Raw genomic sequence first — 25,337 nt, forward strand, 5'->3', positions numbered from 1 at the left:
TGGACGCTAGTGCTGAAGCCGAACTGTGTTGACTCTGAGAGTGTCCAAACGCATGTTCGGGGGCGGTGTGAGTGAACCAAACACAGCGTTTTTCTGGTGTCTTGAATTATGAATTTGTAGAAAACCGGGAGGGTAAGAAAGTGCACTCATGGTTAAAATAAAGCCATTATTCACTGTAGTGAAATAAACAAGGCTCGGAAGCATGTGCAGCCATGCAGTTTGTATGCTTGTGTGTATGTCGGCACCCTGGGAATCCCTGAAGGGCTACACTGAACACTGCCGCGGACACACTCCCCTCACCGGGAGATTAGAATGATAAACATGTCTCCCGGGGAACAGGAAGCAGGAAACGGACACGCTGTACTGGAGCCACAGCTTGGAGTCAGCGACTACACGGAAAAAACGTGCACGCAAACATGGCTTCAGAAAAGGAAGATGAATTTGTTGTCACACGCCGCCAAATTACAATGTGTTATTAAGCGTGTTTCGCATTCAGAGCAGGTGGAATTATGCGGAACGGCGCCGGTTACGGTGATGTGACAGAACAAAACGCTATTTTTACAAGCTGCTTATGTATTTACAAAGGCCGCAGATGTGCCGAGGTAAATAATGCACAAGTCAGGGTGCAACTTGAGTGAGCAGATGGGGGCAACATTTCCTCAACCCTAATCTTTCCACGCTTTTACTACTACGCGTTTGTGCACGGGAACATAAACAGGCGTAACAAATATTCTAAAACGGTTGAAGGTATGCATTAGTAGACAGTTTAAATGTCATTATCACATGGATTTCAAGTTTTCGCTGAGCCGCCACAGTTTACAGTCCTCTTACAGTCGCCAGGAAATGAAAGTGAAGAGGAAAAAACTGAGGAAATGCAAATTAACTGCTGATTATGCAGTTCTATAAAGTAATTGGGGGTGGGGGGGCTGGGGCTGGTGGAGGAATGAGAGTGAAGTTGGGGGGTACCAATTAACAGAAACAATGTCGAGTTTGTCGGGATAATTCACAGAGCTCAGCATCAATAGTATTCATATAGGAGCTGCTTCTGCAGCAGAAGGTCTGTAGATTAACAGGGTCTATTTTTCTGGCGAGGCACTTTGCAGATTCTTGAAAAGTCCTTTTTCCTTTTTCCCTTTTCATCTTCACAACATGCTAAGCTGTGGGAACACTTCTGGATTCATTACTGTTGCATTGCTGAGGAGATGTCAACGAGGTTACTGTGGAGAGAAAGGCTACTGGCAAGTTGTTTCAAAGAAATCAGCCCGAGAATGAGTCAGAGGGAGTCTTTATATATTGTTTATATCACACAATAGCATGCTGTCAGCTGAGGAGAGGATGCTAGCATCGTTCATTAATTTGGTACTTTGTGGGTGTTCTGGTGTTTCTACAGTATTTTGTGGTAGCTTTAAGTTGTGGTTGATCCAGGGAAAGATGTTGTAGATAAACAAAGCAATCATCTGCAAAGAAATGAATTGTGCCAGGATGGTGCCCTTTAAAATGTAGCTGCAGATCCTCCGAGACCTCCGGCATGTGTGCATGTGCTGGACAACAACGACAAAATGCCGCCTCGCCAACATGGTCTCTGCGATTTGACGATCACACGGCTGAGGCTGGCATCCGCCAATTTTGTATTTTTAGCATCTTAAAACACCCGCTGCGATCGCTTCCATCGCTCTGATCTTCATCCAGCAGAGCCGCGTGATGTTGAGAGTGGGTTGTGTCGGAGCAGTGACGTCGGAATTGTTATTCCCACCATATTTTGGAAGGGGAAACACTGCACGGCTGCGCCTCCCCCACCAACTGGGTTTAAAAAGGTTTGGAAATTAAGTCCCTCAGTGTGATAAAAAAAGAGGAAAACAGACTGAAGCTGCTCTTTGAATCAGGTAACACATTGGGAACAGACATTGAAGCCTGTGTGTGTGTGTTTGTTTGTTTGTGTGAGAGAGAAAATGTCCCTGATTTGTTCGTCACCTGTGGCTATTTTTGCCCGAAGACAATTTACACCTGACCCGTTTTGTTTGGCATCAACCTAACGATCTACTGCACATCGGAGCCTCTGATCGTCTGTTCCGCCTCAGCTGTCTGTCAGGCTGCAGCCTTGTAGCCCCCCCAGACATTCGTCAGTCGGATGCTGCAAGCTTTCATTGGCGACAGTAAGAAATGCTTTGCGATACGATCAAATCTATTACTTCCTGTGTAAATATTGCTGAATATAACCTGCAGCTGTTTTTTGTGATTCCTCTAGAAAATGACCCCAGGGACAACAAGACAAGTGGGGGTGGGGGTGTCAGTTCATCTTGCCGCTTATGCCAAAATTACAGCGGGAAAGCAGCCGTGTTACGCTCTGATTTATGGGGACCTTGTCTCAAGCTGGCAGATGCTGCTCAGGTCCAAAAGCCCCCGGGGTGGCTTCCAGTGGGGGACGTGGCTGAATTGAAGCCAGCGAGGTGCTTCCAAGCATCTGATGTTCCGTTTGTTTCACGCATCTGTTTTTAACACCGGAGGGAGACATTGATCGGTGTGTCCTTTAAATTCCGTTTCAAATTTGCTTAACGGCTGTCCTCCTTATCAAACCTTTCCCGTCTCCGTTTGATCCCCCCCAATAAAACTCGTTGGGGAGCTTTTTCCCAGCATAAACCATAATTGTTCGTGCACACAATGCAGCCCCTCCATCATCACAGCATCATTTATAAAACTGACAGAGAGCTCGGGGCCGTAAAAATCACTCCATCTTGAAATATTTACCACTGCCTAATTATTTAGAGCTTGGCAGCGGTTTTCAAAAGCACCTCAGCACTTGATGAGTCATTTTCAAAATGAAAACGCAGAGGAAAAAAAAGAAGTCTTTTATGATCCTCAGAAATGTCAGGCGGTGTTAGCAAACATTTACAGGGCTGCCCTTTCTGCAATTTGCCAACTGACTTACGGCTCAATCAAAGCCTTTCATCCACAGACGAACCCGAGGAGGAGCGACCTTCGGCGGGAGGAGAGGAGGGATGGGGGGACGTAAACAATAGAGCGGCGCAGTGACGGAGAATAAAGGCGGCGGCTGCACAGCTCATATTTTCCAAGTCCAAACTTTAAATTGTTCTTTTGAAGCAGGCACATTTCTTTGATAGAGTGAAACAACATTAACTTCAGAGGGAGGAGCGTCTCACCAAAAATAATGTGACTTTCTTTTCCCAATTGTGCCGCCCTTGAGTGACTGACAGGTGGAAAGTTGCTTCGGTGGTCCAAAAATGGCAGGAAAATAAATTGATAAATAAAAATAGAAGGAATATAAATCAAATCAGTGCAGGAAAAATAACTAGATTACAAAGAATTCTATGTGCAGTTTAAATTTTACTTCATCGTAGGGTTTTATTTTTCAAATAGGAAAAAAAATAAAATTTTTGGTTTTACTTTGATTCAAGGTGCTCTACAGTTCCCTACAGTTGTTACAGGGTAGTGTAGGTTAATTGTAGATAGGATTACTAGCTAAAATGCTAACAAGGAGGCTCATGTGGGATTTCTTCAAAAATGACACATCTCATGAAACTACATTCAGGAAAGTGCCAAATGGTTTTGTATTGCTCCTTTAACCATGGACCAATTCTGACCGAAGCAGCATTTCTGTCTGAAACCAATTTATCTGTGTATCACATTCAGATATCAGAGCTGAAACTGTTCTGTGTTTCTGAAGGCATCACGACCTGAAAAGTTGCATCATCACCACGCTCCGCCTTCATGTGTCCTATTTTTCGCAGCGATATGTGTATTTATGGGGGGAAGGGGTCATAACCGGCAAGAATCCCTTCTTCCTTCCCTCGAGCGGATCCTTTGGCTCAAAGCTCAAATTGTCTCGGACTTCTTATCAGACACCAGCAAATGTCGCCTTTACCGTAAGACATTTACGTCAAATACGAAAAGATTAGAATGTTCTCATATTAAAGCTACAATTCAGACTCAGAAAGTGCAGCACAGACAGCCCCCACACCCCCCAGAGGGGTTCAAGCCCTTTACCTTGAGACAGCGTTGAGCCTGAGGCAAAGAAACCAGCGTTCACGAGGCATCAAAGCAGCAGATGGTAAGCACAGGCAATCTGCCATTAGAGAAGCTGCACTGCTGCCTCCACATATTTTAAAAACTAGTTCTGTCTGTTTCAGAATGCAGGTTTATTTTTTTGCTGGGTCCAGACAGAAAAGACAGCGGAAGGCTACCTGAAAGACCTCAAATGGAAGGATGGGGAAGCTTTTCAAAAGGCCAAATGAGGGAAAGTAATTACACTCCAGAAGTACTGCGGGTTGAGAACTCGCAGACTAATTTATGCTTTACTCTAAATATATGAAAGAGGCTTACGCCCAAGTACTCTGCATATATTTGTTCACCAATTCTGCACGTTTTCTCTCATCTGTCATGTAAACTAACAGTTGCAGTACCAACAGAAACCATTGGGGGCAGTCGTTCACAACACAAACGGCTACGTTTAAATAGGGACAGATAGAGATTACCGCATTGTTGGATATGTTTGAACCGGGAAGTTGCCGAACAAACAGAATGGATATACGTAGAGTAGACGGAGCCGCGGTGCCATACAACTTGTAGACCTTTGTGACTCTTTGATATTTATGTTTGTGCACATATTGACTTCGCAAGAACAAAAGACGCCGCGCGACTGCGCACCAACACCCCATCAGGCAGCATAATAACTTTCCTGCTGTCTCTCTTCCTCTGTCAAATATTTCCTGGGAACCTCGGGGGTTTTGGAGTTGGCAGAGTTCGGCAGCCCGCTCTTGCGTTAACTTCTGTGATAGAATGCAAGAGGCTGTTCGCCAGCCCGCCGTAGCTTCATTCCATATTGTTCCCTCCTCAAAGGCATCGCCCTCTGAAGCTCAGTGAAGGGATGAGAAGCTCCCTGACAACGAGCCAGATGCCGCCAGGTGGATCTTACGATTCGTATCCTTGCGACAATCGTGTGCGCAAGCATTTGAGATGTTCGCCAATCCTCGTAACCCCGGATGACCAGCGGACCTGGGAGGCTCCTGTATTTCATGCACTGTTAAGTCAAGCTAGCTGACTCCTGCAGACGCCAGGAGTCTGTGAGTGAATAATGTCACGGTCAGTGGAGATCCTAGGGTCCCTTAGGAACACAATGGGGACTGTGAGCCACACTTTTTGATGCATTATTGCCAGCAAGTGCCAGCTTATCACAGACTGTATGGAATCTTTGTGACTGCACGTGCAAAAATTGATAGAATTTTTTTGACATACCTCTGTGGGAAATGAGTTGATGGCGCAAAGGGAGAAAAACACAAGGTCTTTTGGTCGTTTTGTTGCCTCGTTTACCCAAATGGTAAAATGAACTGGCCCAGTTTGAGATTTCCATTATCTTATTCTTGATGACATCTTAGATTTCCCTCCGTGCTTTGTTGGGTTTTAGGACAAGCTGTGCCTAACCCGAAGAGTCATTTTATTATGTTGTAGTAAATTGTGCTATTCAAAAAAGGGTCCATTATTTGGACTAATATGACACAGCTCATTTTGACCAAGAGCCCATTTTTCCCAGCACCACTCGAGCAAATCTTATTTACATGGTAAAGATTTCTTCATCTAACAGATCTCGTTATGTCCAAATCCCCCTTCAAGCCTTTTATCAGTTGGGATGTAATATTGCCCCTCGTGTCAGTGTGATGTTCCACACATTCAAACAGTCCTGGCAGGGCATCTCATTACACTGAATGTTGAATTTTTAATGCATCATTAAGACCCCCTGTTATCCAGCCACGGTTCTGTCAGGACAAACAGGTGAAGTGGGGTTCTGTCAGGTCACCATCTGCACCGGCTGCAGGGGAAAACTGATCTCCTGCCTATATCCTGTCTGCCAAATGGGAAAAAAGGGGACAGGGAATAATCGCTGTCATATCGGAGCCAGATCTTGACCCTCACAGCTACGAGAGGGACGGCACCTTTCAAAAGCTGCCAATTTATTCCAGGGTGAGGCTAAAGCTAATTTCAACCCCTTAGAGGATTTGCTGAGATAACAGATTACACAAAAGAGCATTATAACCAAACTGCACTCCTGTCTTCCATTAAACCTGTTTGGACTGGATTGCTTATTTAATCTTATTTAAATGTACTCGGGTAATTGGCCCTGCTGTAATTACTGAGAACTATTAGGGCTAACCTGATAATTGAGAAATGACAAATGCAGGATGTTAGCTGACTTCTGGCTTCACCTTATATTTATTCATTTTTTCTTCATGGGTGTACACCCACTGTCCATCACAGATCGAGCAGCAAGTGCAAAAGGCCATTAAGATTGTGGAGACGCGCCGTAGATGTCGGTAAAGACAGAGCGAGAGAGTGATAGAGAACAAGCAGGTGAAAGATAGAGGGAGTGCAGAGTCCGATCAATATTCAAACTGCAAACTGAATTTGACTGGAGCGAGAACTTCTCATCAAATGGGAAAAGAAATTGGATATGAAAGATGACCTGCCATAAAATCCGATATCCCACAATGCCATCTGTCAGGGAGCGGCTGGGGAATAATGACAACAGCTAATGAAAGTTGAGTCCTGGTTCGGCAGTGGTTTAAATCAGCTCCTTGCTGCGGCTCCCTGGCAGTGCTGACTCAGTGTCCTCTAGTCGAAGCCAACTCGGTGCGGTGAAATGCCAAAACCAGGAATTACTCCAAACTCCTGTAGAACTGAGGAGGAAGGAGATCAGGGGTGGGACATCGCTTGCTGCAGATGAACGGGGAGGCCAGAGAGACCATGTGCAGTGATTTTCTATCGCAGAGGCTTTGACTTGGAATCTATGGATAAGTCACCCCGATTCCTAGAATAAAAACCTTTTTTTCAGGTCTGACCGAAGTTTTGTTCACTTTTTTACACCTTTTAGAATTCCAAGAGTGGAATATCTTAAAGGATAAGCCAGAAAATCACTTTTAAAAAGAGACCAGTGAAGCATCCCAATCACAAACCCTGTTATTACTTGATAAACAAAGCCTTAGTGGAATTTGTTACGAGTAAACAGAAAGTGTGGTTGGGCTGGTCTTTTATTAAATTGAATTAAACATTATTTACACAGGTGAGTTCACTGAGAAGCAGGGTCCTATTCAGGGGCCCGTTAATGGCACAACAAACACAGAAATGTAAAGACAGTGCCACAGGAAAATGCAAACATACACAAGCTGTGTACTGTGGCTGTGGGATGTAGTGACCGTACCAGAAATATGTTCTCAATCTCAATTGATTCCTGGTCTTAGTTGAGCTATAGGAACACCTGCCATCCCTTTCTGACTTAAAGAGAAAATAGAAGGGAACTTAGCTGGGAGTTGGAAGGATTCCATAGAAACTTTGGAAGCCCTCCAACTCCCAGCTAAGTTCCCTTTCAAGTGAGCTGCTCTGAGATTGTTCCCACACTGGGAATCAAACCAAAAGCGATTGGGCGAAAACCAGAATCCTGACCACTAGACCATATGGGACTGCCAGGGTAGCACCCGGTGACTTGTCTTGGCTGCACCCTGGCAGAAGTGGAGCCCAACATATTTGGTACAGTGCAAAGAAAAGGGGCGTAACGCTGTCAGCGAGTCCTGAGGTTGGCAGTGAGAGCCTCAAATTGCTCATAATGGCCACTCCATTCCGAAACAATTGCATGTTTTAGCAGAGAAATCTGCAGCGCATTGTAAAGTACTCCCCCCCACCCTTTCTGATTCTATCCTTCAGATCTTAAATTGGTCGGCACAAAGCAAACACCGAGTGAGATAAATGAAGAGTACATTTCCCTGCGCTCTGCATGAGGTAGTGCTGCTGGGGGAATTCAAAAGGTCGTGCTGTCACATTTCTCGTGGACCTTTTGAGGCATTCAAGAAGAGATATACAGTAAGCAGTGGCAAGCGGCTACAGTCTGGAGATGCCAATATGCATCATCATTAGCAAAATGTTCTGCCTTAATCTGGTGAGTTTTAGATTTAAATTTAGATTTCAGGAAGCTTTGATCCTCGGTGGCTTGGACTGCAAAAGTGTGTCTATTGAAAGCAATGTATGTAAAGTTAATGGCCTCTTAAATAAACTGTCAATCGTGCCCCTGCCTGGATTCTTTTTCCTCCCCAACTGAGTGCACATCCCCCCCTCCCTGATAAAAGATATTACTCCGCACTGGGAAAGCCTCTCTCGCGTCCCCTTGACGCTCACCCACTTCCATCTCCTGTCAAACAGCGGATCTGAGAATTTATCCCATCTGATCCTGTCTATTTCCATTTAAATGTACACCTGCAGCCCACAGTGGGAAGCAGGGAAGAGCAGCTGTGACCAGGAAATTCAGAAGAAGCAATGAAGGTGACTCAGGTCAAGTGAGGGTGGGTGGTTGGGTAGATGGAAGGGGTGGGGGGATCTTATATCTTTACCCTCTCACTCCAATAGAGGCTCTGTTGTGGGGCTGTCAGCTTAAATCATGGCACACTGTTCTCAGGCCAGAAGGGGAATTAGCGATATTGAATACACAGACAAATATTGAACAGAAGTGGAGGTTCAACGGCAACGTTAGAGAAACTAAGAAAGCTAAAATTAAAGAAAATTGGAGACTGTTGTGACTGTATGAGGTTCAACCACTGGAGGAACCTCAGCAACAAAATACAATGTTCTAATCCTTTTTTGACGAATGCCATGAACTTTAAATACCAGCAGTATTCCACTTGAAATGCTGCAGGACTATTCAGTCAAGGCCGCTTAAATACTCAGCAAAGCACATTTGAGCAGAATCGAGCGAACCTGTCAGAGCGTTCTTTATCTGTCTCATCGGCAAAGAATATCCAATCAAAGTGGCTTCCTGGGTAAATAATCGCACCTCCCTCCCTCGAAATTTGGTAGATTCATTTTTTGTCGGCTTATTGAAGTCTCCAAGAGGAGTGTGTAGATAAAATATCATTCAATCAAAGAGACGTCCTGGTGATGGCATTTTGTTTGGGGACATGGGTTCAAAAAGAAGAGGAGGGTGTACAACAGAAAAGGATGGGCCTTCAGTGGAACAGTTGTATAATGCACAACCACTGAGTTTTATTTTTACTTTGGTGTCCTTGCACACACTCGCCCCTCAACTCCTGGAAACTTGAAAGTCGGAGCTGCAACGTCCTTGAGAATAACCTGCAAGTAATGAACGCTGCATAATACGCTATAGGACTTACTTTTAATTGACAAAAGAAGCATCAAAGGCAAGTTCGTAGCTGGGACTAAGTGTAAATCATGTTTTAATTAAGGAGGATGGAAGGGTTTCTTTATTCCCGCAGTGAGGAAGACTTTCCCAACGGACTGCCTTTGGGTTCAGTGCTAACTCCCAGCAGCTTAGAGGGATGCTAACTGGAGGGTTGCCAAGGTGTTGCTACCATTTTTTTTTGTTTTCAATTTAATTGAACTTTTCAGGAATTCGGCTCCAACAGCAGTGCTTTATTCTTTTGGGAGATCCAAGCGGAGTGCCCTAAAAACAATTTATTCTCGGGCTCAAAAGGTTTAGCAAACATGACAGAACTCGAGTCGACGGTGTCAGCAAATCGTTTGTGGCTTTGCTCGCTTTGATTCTTTTCTTGGTACATTCATTAGAAAAGGAAACAGCTCTGAAAATTAATTAAGTCTTCCATGCGATTGCGAACAAAAATGAAATGGCCTCGATGTGAAAAACCGTTCCGCCACACGCCACATCCCATAGGAGACGTGAGGAGCATGAAGGACATCACTTCGGCAACTTCTGGCAACTGTACACATGCAGGAAAAAAGTTTTTGCCAATAAAAAAAATAGAAAACACCAAAGTAATTCATTCAAATCACAACACACACACACACACACACGAATCACAGACTGGTGTATGAACGGATCCACCATCATCGGCCACAGGGGACGTCATCAGTGTAGCAGGGCTGAATAGGCCGTCAGTGACACGGGTGGAGGAATTAAACCGTTAAATCATTTTGGTTCTTCAGTTTGAACCGGTTGCAGGTTAGCTCATTATTACTCTAAACTGGTCCTGTAAACCAAGAGGGGTGGCAGCGACGAGTAAAACCTCACATTACTGTCTGTTCTGATAGTCCTAAAGGGAAAAGCAGCTCAGGTCCAGGGTGATTTGGTGGATTGGGCTCAACTTATTCTAATAAAGGCTCCTTGGGGACTCCTCAGAGGAGGAAAGAGAGAGACGCCACCACCAAAGTATTTATCCCGAAGGAATTTTTTCCTCATCACTCGATCACACATCTGTGATTGATTATGCTGTTCGGAATTTTTGACGATTTCTTTACATTTTTGTTGGGGGAAAAAGGTCATAATATTTGGACATGTGACCTGAGAGCATGTTGTGAGCATAGATGCATGGAATGAAGCAGTTAAAGGAACAATTAATAATGTTAAACGCTAATAAACAAACAAACAACAGAGCACAAGTCCTCTAACTCAGCCTGATGTGTCACCGTGGAACTATGATGTCATTGTGAACCCTTTATCTGATAGTATGATGTCAACAGCAGGAATAGATAAATGACAGTTACAGACGACATGAAGTTAGTTGGTGTGAAAGAAGATGATGCAGAAGAAAAGCGGAGACGTGGTGACCTGAAGGGAAAAGCAGAAAGATGAAGAAAAGCGATGATGTCATCCAAACGAGGGTATCAGAGTTCAGACCAACCTGAATCAGACGCTTCTCAACAGGATCTCCCACACTGGATCTATTACAAACAGCAAGATGAGGTAAAGACTGAAGAGGAACCAGAAGCGACAGGAAGACCTGGTTCTAGAGGATCTCGTGGAGGATTTGTCTGATCCCACCAACAGAAGAGGCAGACACAAGAAAAAGAACTCTGTCATGAATAACAGATCAGCTCCACATGATCACTGAAACCTCAGATGCCACAAAAAAGCCTTGAAGGTAAAGCGGATTTCTTCTCTTTCTTGTGGGGACATCAGAACTTGAAAGAAGAAAACAAAGAGCATGAAGAGCAGCCAGGGATGTGACAGAGGAACTGACCAAGAAGAGGGGAAAAACTACCCGATACCAAAGGTTTCATTCTTTGAAGTGCGTCTCGTGGTCACCTTCTCCAACCAAAAAGTTAGCCAGTGGTGCTTCGCTAACGCCCAACACTTTAGTGGCTTTGCAGGAGCCTTTTGTGAGCTAATGTGAACCTGCAGAACCACAGTAACAACGGATTTGTTATTTCCCAGAGATGCTATTGATCCGCTCATGTAAATGTCAGCGCGAAAACATGAAAGCTTTTGTCTCCAAATGCCGGATTATTGGTCTGATTAACGACACCGGGGTATATTTAGCTGCTTTCACAGAAGCCTCTGACGGCGATATCAAAACAAAGTGTGTTTTTTTCATGAAAGATTCAAGCTAAAACATTTATCCCGCCCAGGTTGTGTGAGCACACACTCGGCGTCCAATCAATTGGCAAACACTTTCATCTGGTCGGCCCTTTAACCTTGAATGCTGGCTCCAAATGCTGAGACAACTTTAATAATTCAACACTGGACACTGGCAGAAAACAGTGAGTCACTGTTAATTTAAATCTTCAGCCGCGTGGCCTCTGGTGAGATCCAGACAAATCCGCTTTGACTCTGCAGGGACGACACACACAGACAACCTGAGCTTTCGTCTGGAAGAGTTACACGTTAGCTCTTCCGTTTGAGCACGTTTGCCACATCGGAGCGACTCCGGCGCTGCACCGGCCCACCCAAGCGCTCGTCACACCGTTGCTAATGAGTGGCGGTGCCTATTAGCCTCTTCTCTTTCTTCTGCCCACTACCCCAATGTGGGATCAGAGAGTTGGGGGTCGTATGTTGGCGGAGTGGAGGGCAAACTATCGACTGGAGACCCCTCTGCTGCTGAAAATAACCCAAGATGTTGGCGAGCAGCTTGTCTGATTAGCCCTGATTACTCTGTAATTGGAAATCTCCAAAACACGATGACCTCTGCTTTGTTTACTGATGGGATTAATCACAGCTCAGCAGAATTAGACATCCCCCCAGAATTGGTTCCTCAGTGGTTGGGGTGACCCCAACAAAACAATATCTGGGATGAGCGCCGCATCGGATGGACCTTTGTGACGTCGGCCACCTTGGGAACAGTTGGAAAGCGGATTCAAGATGAGCTAATTGACACAACGACTTCCCCCCAGACAGGAGCCAAAGGCTGAATGAAAGACACCAACATTGATTGCGGAGGATGGGGGTATTTACATACCAAGAGAGAGAGAGAGAGAGAGAGAGAGAGAGAGAGAGAGAGAGGCAGGAACCTGCAGTCTGCGGTCTGATGCGAAGTGACAGCAACGACTCCCAAAACGGAAGGATGGAGCAGGCGGGGGAGGGGACCCTGTTTGCGGCCATTGCACAGTATGGAGAGGCTGATGGAAGCATCAGGGAGCTCACTTAAGAGCCCCCGGAGAACAGGTGGATCCATCGGAGTGGTGAAGGGAATAATTCACCCGGTCAAACCGGTGGATGTGCTTTTTATTTAATGGCCATAAAGCCTTGAAATGATGGTTCCACCCAGACTTCACTCACCTGCTGAAGACCACAACAAATACAGGAAGAGTTCGTAGTAAAGGCTGGAGTCAATTTTATTAGGGATAAAGCTTCGATTTGTCATTTTGTTGCATTGTATCGAACTGTGATGCTGAAATTATACCCTGAGAGCTGAGAGACTGCCAACACAGTATTGAAAGCTGGGTACTTTTAGCCCCGCTTGTCTCCCTGATTGCATTAAAGTGCTCTGATTTATGTCAGTCTGCGCTTATTTAAAATGGTTTCCAGAGCTTCCTTCGGGGATCGACTGTGACGATGACCGCCTGTGGTGTCATTGTCTGGAGGGGTGACTCATTCAGAAGACTCAAGCCTCAACAGCCAGGCGCCGCTGATGTCTCAAAAGTCTTTGTTTTTTCATTGACAGGCTTTGTTTAATCTATGGTCACCTCTCGGAGCGTCTCACCAATCAGTGTCCTTCAGCCCCACCCCAGGAATCAGGAAAACAGACCCTGTCAGGCTAGAAAAGTGAGCTCAAGTGTTCCAGAAACCTGGAATCTTTTTCGTATATCATTGCCGTTACCAACAGCGACATGTAACAGACACCTTCCGATTACCCACCTATCGATTCCAGATTTCCTCACCCTCTCGTCTCCTCTATCGTTTCTCCTCATCTGCCGCAACAGCTCGTATCTTTGCTCCCCATGATATCGTCACTCATGTCCCATTTATTGAGGAAGAAAAAAGGAAAAGGAAAAGGCTTTCAGGTTGACCCAGCGTGGCCTGAGGAGCACTCAAAGAGCCGGAGAGGCTGGCTGGCCATAATTGCCATAAAGAGCCGTAATGGCCGCAATTGCAGAAAGACGCTGTAGCCTTTCTCCGAAATAAAGGCAGCGGAATGTTACACGCACACAAACACGGAAGTCTCTCTCTGTTGCTTTTGAAAGTCACAAAAACATCAGCCGTACGTCTCCTCTATTGTCGGGGTAGATTTGTCCTCGTCACTGAAAATGGAAATGAAAAGTAAAGCAAGAGCGCGACCTTCTCGTTCCAAATAAGGCTCCTACAAACCGGACAGAATGGTGGATACAGGCGGAACGGGAACAACATAATTGACTATGTAAACTTCCTGCTCCGTTAGACGAGGGGAGCGGGGTGCCTGATAGCCTTCATCGCCAATAAAGCTCTTCATTAATCTCCCCCCACTGGGTCAAGGAGCTGCCTCGTTCAAGACAAAGGAATTAAGTTTCCAATGTAAAAAAGAAAAAAGAATGAACGGCGTTCCGGCGACCGGGTTTGTGCCTTCAAGCTACGTCTTTATTCCTGAAAATGTAACGATAATTCCACAAATGTACTTTTCTAAATACCACACGTCTCCTCTGCTCCCACGGCGCCCACGGAGGTCAGCGCCGCTGCTCCGAAGGCTCCCTGAAGCTTCGTCCAATCCGAACGGAACATGCCCAAGAATATCTCTCAGCTTTCATGCTTCCTCAACCTAAAATAATGCCCCCATCCGCCGAAGCACTCAGAGGTAAAGGTTACTCTACAAGTCAGCATTTAATGTAGAGGAAAATAGAGCCCTTGCACATGAATAAATCACAGTGCATCGGGGACGGCTTGCACTTATTTACAGTGGCTCTTAAGAGTATTAACCTTCGGGGATATTTTTAGACAGATAGCTCGTGTGGAATTTGGAGAAGCAAATGGAAAATGAGTGGTTGCACATGTCTTCATCCCAGCAGACTGAAGAAGCAGGAATCTAGATGGTCGGATCATGCGTTCGTCAAGATTCCTGCTAAAGACGTTGGAATGAGAACGATTCAGGGACTCCACCAATGTCCCATTTCCACCAGCCTTTTTATTCCTGGGCCAATCCAGACCAGGCCATCAGCTGTTTTAGACCTCAAGATGAACCTTCTCCAGAGTGGAGCCAAGGTGTGCTGGCTGGTGCAGGAGCAGTTTCTGGTCAGAGGACCAGTTTGGTTTGATTTGGTCCACGGGCAGAGGTTTCTTCATCCCCATGCTTTGTTCTTCCTGGTCCAGGCTCGTTTCTGGCAACACCAGCCCGAAGGGAACCGAGTTCCGTTGTCCTGCTGGTTTGGCTGTTTGGTAAGGATGAAAGTCCAAACCCTGGAATAGCATTAGCAATGTACTTTTAGCTCTTTTAAGAAATGTATGATTCACTGGTACTATGGCTTTTATTGGTGTTGTCAAATGCGCATAGCCACACACACACACACACACACACACACACACACAATGTCCCTCCTACATTATTATGGGCAGCTAATACCAATTCTGCATTGATCGTTCCTGAGAATAGTGTGCTAATCCCTTTTAATGGCCTCGGAGGTCCCCTTCACTCCAGAGGAGGATCATGTGGGCTGGAGCTGCAGGTGTGTGCCCATTTCCTACCGGTTTTTAATTAAGACTTGCTAATGGCAGATAAAATGAACACTTTCCGCGGCGCTGGCAGCGTATCGATACGGTTCAGGTCGTCTGCGGGGCGCTCACCCTTCTGAGAGACACTTAATGCAGCCTGTAATCAAGAGGCCTAGAGCCCATGATAAGATGAGGTTATATTCATGAAACACACCCGTTCATAAATCCCAATCTCATCCGCCTAAATAGATGTTTTTGAGCTATTAAATTTGTCCTGGGAAGAAGGGGACTGTTAACAGGGCTGGATTATAGGGGATGGAAATTGTACCAGAGAAAAACTTGACAGAGACGGAAGCTGCGTGACCTCAATTAGACGGGTGGCCCTTGAGCAGTGGCTTTGCTGTGCGTTCTATGCGTCACCTGCACGTGCACGCTTCCCCACATGCTCAGTGTAAGGTACACGGCAGCTAGCAAAGATCTCATTTAATAACCCCCCCCCAAAAAAATCTATAATGCCTTTGAATATCTGCTGTCACTGTGGTCGGTCACCCTTATACACACCGCTGCTAATTGCTAGCTAATTGAGACCGTAGCTAAGTGCGCTGCGAGCTTTAGCGTAGCCGTCTGGATCGGAGGCACAGGTCCAGCCGTCTCACCTCAAAAACAGGAAGTGGAATCAACAGAAGGTACGAACTGATACACGCTGAGGTTGTGTATGTTGTTCTGAATCCCCACCCAGTAGGGATGCTAATCCTGTATCCTGCAGACACCCCGGGGGGGTCACCTGCACCTGAACCTCAAACTGGACTAACAGCCACATAAAGGGCATGAAAACCTCACTGACAATAACAGCCTTGTTCTGCTTCCTCATCAGTCCTGGCGAGGCCACATCCTCCACATCAGTTAATGTTCACATAAATGGCCCCGAGGTGATTACGCTCGCTTAAACCGGCGCCGATAATCGAGGCTCCGCAGATGTACACGCTGCGCCCTGTCACGTTCTTATTTGTTCGTGGTGAAGTGAAGCTCGGCTCCCCATCGCTAAAAATCATTATGGATCTATATGGGCGCATGTTAGCGCCCAGCGGGGGAGGCGTGGATGCATGTTTGCCTCGAGAGGAGACGGACGCCAGTTGTTTGCGCACATCTGGCGGGGTGAATTTTCATATTTCCGCGTGCTAAACGACAAATCTAAAGGAGCTGCTGTGTCCTCGTGGTTTAAAAACCGCCATCCCATAGAAACTGTCCATCAGTCTCCATTTGCCTCTTCACAGGAACTCCTGCTGTATATTACCACCTTCTTAAACACATTACGTCCTACAGCTGCCGAGCAATAACTCAGCCTCGTGCTAGCAGATTAAACAAGTTGCACGCTGGATGAAAAAAAAAATATATATATTGAAAAATGCATCATTTTGACTTCATGGTTGCTAAATATTGATCCACTGAATAATTCTCTCTCCCTATTTTTTTTTATTACTTTTTGAATTACGACCCAGGTTTTTTTTGGCTGCCGCTACAGGAGACGCAAAGCTTTCTCTTCTCCTTTTTTGCACACCAAGCCACATTTAACCTATATTTTACTCTTTGGTATTATTCCTCTCATGCGTTTTCCATCTGTTCTGAAGCTTCCAGCTAGTTATCACTTCGCGTAGTTTAGACTATATTTTCAGTCGACATTATTCTTTTGACATCAATCAAAGTGTTTTTCATGAATATTGCACAGGCACCACGTTCTTTAAGTCAGTAAACGCATCGTCAAAGCCGCCCTTGAACATAAAACAGCAATATAAATCTGCTGGTGTGGTTTTGATGCTCAACGTTAGCCGTAGCTGCAGCCGCTGTCGGCGTGACAGCAGTTGTACAGTAGCAGGCGGCGTCAACCCCCCCTCCCCCCCCCACGGCTGTGTTCCTGACACATGCAAAGGCAGGATAGCCCTTATCTAAAAGATAGAATAACACTGTCTGGGTACTGGCCTTGAGCGCGAGATAATGCTGGAAATTAGAGCGTGTAAAAGCCGTCCGCTGGGGGCACCGTGGGGGGGGTGTTGCACTGGCACACTTCACGCCGTGAAGCTGGACAGTATCTCAAGATTCCACCTTCCTCTCCGACGCTCTCCTCGTCCCGCCGTTTGATCCGAGGCAGAACTCGACTCTTCATTTCCACACCCCCTGAGCGCTGTTGATAAGGGGCCACGCTGGCTTCAGCTGGGCCCGGGGGGGAAGGGGGGGGGTGGGGGGTGGTAGGGGACACAACATGCACGCAGAATGGCAGAAAATCGAATTTCTCAAGACAATGAGGTCCATTTGTAGAGTTAATCCGGATGAAAAGCCCATATTTAACCAGACGCTCTTTCAGACCTCCGGTGCTCATTGTTGGCCGGAGAAAAATAAGAGCTCGTTTAAGAGGAGGGAGAGTCGCAAACGAGCGTTTGGGCCCAGTAATTAGCAGGAACCAGATGCACGGCAAGAACTTTTAAAACGTCTATTTCCTTCTATGGAAGGCGCAGATGGAATATTGACCGTGTGAGTGGAGCAGAAAGGTAAAGAAGTCCGGGAAATTCTCAGTCATCCAAGTCAAAGTTATCCAAGGTAGATTTCCGTGTCGACGACTGGTTTTCTTCTCTTTTGAAGACGTCTCGCCTTCTATCCAGAAGGCTTCTTCAGAACTAAAGCAGCCTTCAGCCCAGTTGACACAGAAAACTACCTTGGATAAGATGCTAATTGATAGCATAAGGCGCTTAAAAAGCAAATAGGCTCAGCTACTAGTTAGAATTAGCCTCAGCGGAACATTTTCCCCTGCAGGGTTCACCTTGTAGAGCACCGCAGGTCTCTGCGAGTCCTCACTAAATCTTTCCCTTTTCCAAACGCCGCCGCTACAACGTGTTTGGCGCCTGTTCTCCTGCCCTCCTCTTGAGCGGGTCCATTGTGATCGGCAGCGGGCAGCTTCAGAACCGGCCTGAGTGGCCTTGTGCGTCCTGAGGCTCTGGAAAGAAGGATTTGAGACCTCGCTCCTGAGTGGCAGCACGTGTGGACTCAATCTTGCTGTTAAATACGCCACACTCCAGATGTTAACAGCTGCTCCATGCCAGCATGAGGACCGGCACTGTCACTGCTTATTGCTTTTTTCCCATGATGCCTTTGGGGTGAGCGCAGGTCAGAGAGGAACAGCGTGCCGGGCGAGGCCTCCAGAACTGTTAAATTGTGATGTTTTATTTGCAGTGATTGGTGCATTAGGCTGTGCATTGTTGCAGGATTATTACATTAACTGCTTCGACTTAATTACATTAGGGGAGGGGAACGGAGTGTTTCACTCACACACACACACACACACACACACACACACACACACACACACACACGTCGCAGCACTTGTTTCTGCTGAACTGGGGGGGGGGGTTGGTAGCGAGCCATGCTGTCACCCGAAGTCGCTGACTCCGACAACTTCCGAGAGGCAACTTTCCCAGGTGTTGATTTATGTGTCCGACCTCGGCGACTGCGCCGATCGGACGGATTTCTGCGGATTTGCCGGCCTATTGTTTAAAAATGACGTCCTTTCGTTGCCCCTGTGGAGACGGAGGAGCCGGATCAATCGGCAAATTCAATTTCTGCTGTAAACCAGCGTTTTCTTCGGCGTGTGTGTGTGTGTGTGTGTGTGTGTGTGTGTGTGTGTGTGCTGCTGGCAGAGGGAGGAAGTGTTTCTGGGAGGCAGCAGGGTGCCGACGTGGCCAACGAGAGAATAGCTTTTCATTAGTGTCCCTTCTACGCTTCGTTGCCACATGACCTGCTCTCAGTAAGTGCCACCCTGTTCCGAGGAACCGAATTGTGCCTAGTCAGTGTCCATAAACCCGGTGCTCCACTGAGGCCGGCTCAGGCTGCTCTGGAGGTGAAACAACCGGTGGGGGGGGGGCTGCTGGAGGGGCCCCCGGGGTCAGGATGGAGCTCTCGTAAGGCTCCGCTCTCTGTGGGAGTTTGGGCCGTTTCCTTTCTGCAGGAGCTACTTTTTCTCCCGCCGCCTAGTCTTTTTATTTCTTCAAAGAAAGCAAAGGCCCCGTTGCCACGGCAGCGCTGCTCTGGCCCTCCAGTGCATTTGGAGCGGTCTCCCCTCGCTCACTGCCCGCCCCGAACTGTGAATTATCATCAACCACAAAGGAAAAAGTTGCCTTAATTTAGGAAGACACATATAAATTGGACGCTGAAGAAGAAGAAGATCTAATCTGCTTGATTAGTGGTCGATGCATCAGACATGTTAAGTTGCCAGAATCACTTCATCCTCAGCCACCAACGGGCCGCTGATTTATTCCAACGTGATCCATCACAATGGATTTAAAGTGGACCCGATCGATGCGAGACTTTAGACTTTGAGCATTGATTTAAAGAGTCGTTATAAGAGTATGATATTTACTTTAGAGCCGTTTTAATTAGAGTACTTCCACGTTTAAGGGCCCGGAAACGTCTGTAAATATAAATAAAAGAGCGATTTTTCATTTTCACTCGTGCCCCGGCGTCGGGAGTCTGCAAACAAACGCTGTCGATATGAATGAAATAATCAACCGTATAAACCCGGAACGTTGTGACAGGCGTGGCTGCATAAACTAGTTCCTGTCCTCCCAACATTTTCCGATCACAGATAATCAAGTGGCCCCCAGCGCTACGCTGCGATACAGCCCTCAGATGAGCCAGATTAGCATCAACCTCTGAGGAACAGCTAAAGCTGAGCAGCGTTACGAGCGTATCTGACGGGTGAATGTGAGCTTCACTCGCTGAAGGAATTCCCAGGACTCCTCCAAACTGGCTGAAGTTGCTAATGAGTTCGCTAATGAGTATCATCCTAGCCATGATAGCATCGCTAGCACCTAAGTCTGGCACATCCGGCAAGGTGAGGAATGTTGGGGGTGCACTGGTGGCGTGGCATTGCAGGGCTCCACCACTGTGTCACCACTGCGCTCTGGAACCAGTGTTCAGGGAAATGACGTCCGAAACGTGACAGAAGTTTATCGTCTTCTCGTCAGCGGTGGGGTGGGGGGTGGGGGGCGGTTTCTGGGACTCACACCTGCATCCCTGAGGAGCGATGAGTGGCGATCAGGTCCTGTATTCATCACTGACGTACTCAAGAGATGAACGCGGGGCAGAAATAGGGTTTTACAGAATAGATTAGAGCACTTTGGAACTGGGCCAAAGACTCCAAATTCACCTAATTTGAAATTGCTCCAAAGGAAAAACAACCCACACTCCCAAAACACCGATAAAGTGACCGCAGCCGCGCTCTCGAAGGCCCAAAGTTGCTGAATCTGCACGCACCGTAGACGCCGCTCTGCTCGGTATGCAGTCAGAATTTTCAGAAAGGATCAATCTCTGCCGTGATAATTACTTGCGCTGCTCTCGGCTGCAGCATTTGCATAATCATCATCAGCCATTCACAGAGGACACACAAAAGATTATAATGAAGCATTTCAGAGAGCCGCCGGAGACTTTGGCAGCCGTCGCGCGACGTGGCTAACAGAGCCCCGCCAAACAGGAAGGGACGACGCTTCGGCCAATAAGTCCCGCAAATGTTCACGATGCGTCAGAGCAGCATTTTAGCTTCTGGAAAGTGGAGAGATGTTGGACAAAAAAGCCCTTTCATGCTTCACAAACAAGCGGCTACGACATTCATAGATGTGAGCAGCAGGTCCTGGCAGATAAACCTGCATTTAAATCCACAGTGATCTCTGCAAAATTAGCCACCTAAAAGCTTCAGAGGTTCGAATTAATTTAAATGGAAATTAGCAAAAGTTAATTTTTCTTTGCCTGGTTTAGTGCCTGAATGACAAAGCAGAAGCTGTTATGCTAAGCTACGCTAAAATAGTGTTTTAAAGGGGTTAATACTCAATAAGTGGACATGTATTGCTGCTAATTGGCATATTTCATTGATACCTTTCCTTAAGTTATGTCATTTTCAGGACAGATGAGCATCTTCCTCAGCTGTGCACAGCTGTGTGCAGGGGCTCAGGTGTGTGCTAACACCTCTGGAGGCTACCAGACCAAACCGGGTCTCATCCACGAAGGTGCGAAGGTGCAACGGTGCCACCTCACAGCCAAGAATGACAACATCTGAAGTCATTTTCAGCCGGCGTTTGTGGACGATTGAGGAGCCTGTGTTTCAAAGTTTAACGTGCTAGCATCAGATGCACTCCTTTCATCTTATTAGCTTTGTCGTCGTCTGTTTTAAGCTATCAGCAAGCAAGTTTCCGTTTATTAGCGTCAGTTACGAATAATACCAAGTTATATCAGCAACTTTGCCACTGATCTTGTTTCCTGTTTGCAAGATTTTCTGAAAGAACACTGAACTGTGAGCACAGTAAAAACAGCTTAAAGAACCATGTCTATATTTTTTATGTATTTACTAAATAGTCTCCGTAGTTCAATAATGATGCTCGCTTAGCCTCAGGCCGCACATAGCGCTAAAATTGGTGCCCTTTTAGCGTAGGCTAAACAATTAATATATCATGATGCCATTCCAAATCCAACGCTGTTTATAGCATTAAGGATTCAGATGTTGGGAAGTGTTCACACAGTGAAAAACAAAGATCTTCTCTGTAGCATCACGATCGTAGCATCACGATCGTAGCATCCCTGCAGCTTGTCTGAAACTTTGATTGAGGAGCCCCCGAAGTCACATCAGGTATCAAATCCCAGTGGAGCGCCAAAGTTGAACTGGCACCAGCGGAATTGGGGCGTAAATAACATCAAACGAGACGGGAAGAGATGTTTTTGTCTCTTACAGACGGGGAAAAAGTCATTTATTTTTAGATCTCCGGGACAAACACGAGTCTTGAGATTTTTTTTTTTTCTCGGCGAGCAGCGATAATTTAACTAGAAAACGTTTGTGCGCGCATCAAAGAGAATGAAATCGGCAGTGATCAGCGGGCCTCGCAACCTTCCATGTGGAATAGTTCAAAATGCCCTTTGATGTATTGGCGCTTTCTTCCCAAGCTGTCGGGACGGAGAGCTGGAACATCTCTCCATCATTCAGTCCAGCAAACGATCCCTCTTCCACGCTCAAACAATCCAAACCAACAGTCCCAGTGAAGCTAAAACAAGCTCGTCTTGGGTATAAGGTTGGAAAACACTAGCTGTGCTTGTCAACTCACCCGGGAGCAAAGTTACGCTCGGGAAGCGACCGCGGTGGGAAGAAGGCGTCTTTTTTCCCCCTGATTTGTTAAGTTTGCATAAAACTGCGTGTCCTTGAGATGACAGGTGAGATCTGGGTTACATAAACAAGCGGATTAAGCTACCGAGCTGGATGTGAGCAACGTCTTAGCCTAGCTACCTTGTTCGGGAACAGCCGAACTGCGCGCCCCAAAAGTCTTCCCTCGCCCGTTATTGAAGCTTCCTAACTTCAAACCTCCCCAAAGAAAGGACTTGTCACCTCCTCTGCACCGCGCTCCTCCACCGCCTCTCGCTCTCTTTCTCTGTAACTTTTCCTGCCTCGTCTTACCTCAAAGCCGGTCCAAAGTGACAGCGCTGCCTCGTCCTCTTGGGGCCTCCCGGGTTTGACAGAGAGAGCGTGGGGGGGGGGGGGGTGAGGATGGGGGAGTGAGCAAAGAGACCATCCTGGCACTTTTGTCGCACTGGAGGCGGAGGGTGGGGGAAAAAACGTTCTCAAAAATTGATACAGAGAGGACAGGAAGTGGGGGAAATTGAAGGAAGAGAGAGACGAGGGGGGGGGGGGGGTGCGATGCAGAGTAAAGATGACTGATTAAGTGAAAGAGATGAAAAGATGTGAGTGGAGCGTGTGCACAGGCAGGGCTGCAGGGATATGAAACATCCTCGGGCGATATTTTCCATCCTCACCTCTCTCACGGTGCAAAGACGAGAACTTGGCTCTTACGCTGCAAACTTTGCCGCGGCGGAGTCAGGGCTTAACCAGGAGATGGCTGATGAGGAATACTAATGGCAGCTCTATGCTAAACAACAAAGCAGGCGGAGGAGCAGCGGGTCGGTTCTTCTGAAGCCACAGCGGGTCAGAGAAGGAACCCGTGTCTCAGTAAAACCTCCAACTATAAATGCAGGTTCAGTTTTCTCTCTGTGATTTATGATGTTATATAAGGAAGAGAATTGAGCTTTGGCGTAGATGCACTCCAGGCCAGCAGGTGGCAGTGCAGCCCTGGTTACTGTTGTTTTCATTTGTAAAGAAAAGTGAAGAAATGAACTTTTTTTTGCTAAAAGGGTTGTAAAAATAATAATATGGGAAAAAATCTAAACTAATTTTACGTTTATATTACATTTTTTTTGCCATTTTCTTCCTGTCAAAACGAAACCGTGAATATTTCTTACTCGCATTTTTGCGTGAGAGGAATCAAGTATTTGGCACATTTGATTGATGTAAAGTGAAGTTATGAGTAAGTAATGATGTGTGTGTGTGTTTGAGTCGATAATTAATGAGCATTTCTGAGCTACCGAAGTGACTGAAACTTTCATCACAGGGTGATTTTATTTCATGCGAACATCAGTGAATGTCACATAAAGTTGGTTTTCTCAGGGAAGATTCCCAAAAGAGTTGCACGGGAACAGGAAGTTCTTGGAACACTGTGACATATTAAAAGGAAAAAACCCTGTAAAATTGGATAAAGAAAGTCAGAATATTACTTTTCAGACAATTTATCATTACAGCATCATATTACCTCAGATGCAGCACAAATATCAACATATTTTACTGTATCTGTTAGCTCCCGTGGATACTTCTGGATAGCTGTGAATACATTTGGCATTAGTTTGACCTTGTTTTATGATCATTAAATTATTATTTTAACACCATTATATTTATGCTTGAGCTTCTCATGGACTCTACATGTGTTCTAGAATTGATTTCATTGATGCGTCAGAACGCCTGATAATGTGATCTTATAGGAAGAATTTTAGCATCACATGTGTCATTTTAAAGGCCGTGGATTTTAGCATCTCTTTGTGCTAGCATTATGCATTTATTGCGTATGAAAGAAGTGTGTTACTTTAATCACATATAAGCGGCTTATTTTTAATCATTGCTTTTCAGCAAAAAAAAGATTTTAGACCTTTTTCTTTTTTTCCACCCCAGGACAATTACTAACGAACAATTAAGTTACCCATTTAAAGTTGGCATCTTTTACAAAAATATAAAATACTTTGGGCAAAAATTTTAAACGCAACCATTTAATCCACTAATTCTTTTGACAAAGCAGCTCAACGCTTCAACTTCGTACCTTGAAATTTGATATTGTTTATTGTCTTTTGCCTTGCTTGAAAACACTGAAGAAGTGAGAAAGAAGTGATAGAAAGCAAAGGCAGAAGGCATAGAATGGAAGGCAATAAAGACAAGATACCTTTTTTGTATAAATTTACTAATATATATGGTAAAAAAGATAGATATATAAAACTGTTACGGCCGAACTTTACTGTTTAAAGGACCATATGTGGCCCACAGGCCATGTGTTTGACAACACCGGTTTAGATGACAACAGATGTTATGCAATATAAAAGATCTATAACAAACCATCATTTAATCATTCAGTCGGTCTACGGGTGATTCAGACCTCTTCAGGTTACCCGATACATCCATGCTAACATCATCACTCATCCGTCAATTCATTGACTCTGTTGCCACGTCCAAATTCCACTCGTAATTGGACTGTGAGGTTTGACTCACTGATGCCATTCTTCATATCATGTTTATGCATGCAGAGGTCAGGATGTGTCACATATGCCCTCAACCACCATGTAGCTGAGACATTAGCCATAATATCAATTTACTGACAGGCTTATGGTCCCTGAGTCTAGGTCTTATCTAGTGTTATCAGCGCCGCAGTGTGAGAAATACCGCAATAATATGATTTTCAATGATCCTGCATCGACTACCGCAGTATCGTAACCATGCCAACAGTTGGCTCGCGCAGTTTAATGTGGATTATTTATGATGGCAACTTCAAGGGATACAAAATTCAGATTGCAAGGTCAACATACGAGGATGACCAAGAAGGTGTCTCCCGAGTTCTGGGTTGAGATATTGCTACCTGCTAAAGAAACCAATTTTAATCAAGATTTGGTTTCACCATAAACCATAAATTTACACGTAGACATTTTTACACTGTTTCTTGATTTACACTTTAACATGCAAGTACACAATGTTTAAATATGTTGAAGAGTCAGGAATGAGTCTGTAGCGGCAGAAAGAATATGATGTAATTGTGCTTTCATTACTGGGTGATCAAAGGGGACTGAAAAGCATTATGTCTTTGTTAAATGAGAATAGAAACAGAAATTTAATTATACTGAGCTATTACTGCTTTATAGAGTGCAGACGTGCACGTTCAACACACAGTTTCTCAGTAGCCACTCAAAAGACATGAGATTTCAGAAGTAAAACAAATAAGGAGGTGGACTGACGCCAACAGTTGGCTATCGTGTTACGGGCCGGCTTGTGGGTTAAATCCTGACTGTGAAGATGTATAAATGA

At 45.7% G+C, this 25,337-nt stretch overlaps 1 long non-coding RNA gene across 1 annotated transcript in view; it reads right to left on the minus strand.

Annotated features, from left to right (window-relative positions):
* The window catches only part of LOC130518894 (uncharacterized), a 60,803-nt gene extending 36,701 nt beyond the window's left edge, over nucleotides 1-24,102 (minus strand). Inside the window, exon 1 of the long non-coding RNA XR_008948160.1 lies at nucleotides 22,344-24,102. This is a non-coding gene — a long non-coding RNA (uncharacterized LOC130518894). The remainder of the gene's footprint in view (nucleotides 1-22,343) is intronic.
* Between the last annotated feature and the right edge of the window lie 1,235 nt (nucleotides 24,103-25,337).

Source organism: Takifugu flavidus, chromosome 22 (genome assembly GCF_003711565.1).
Source record: "Takifugu flavidus isolate HTHZ2018 chromosome 22, ASM371156v2, whole genome shotgun sequence".
In the NCBI taxonomy this organism is placed as follows: domain Eukaryota; kingdom Metazoa; phylum Chordata; class Actinopteri; order Tetraodontiformes; family Tetraodontidae; genus Takifugu; species Takifugu flavidus.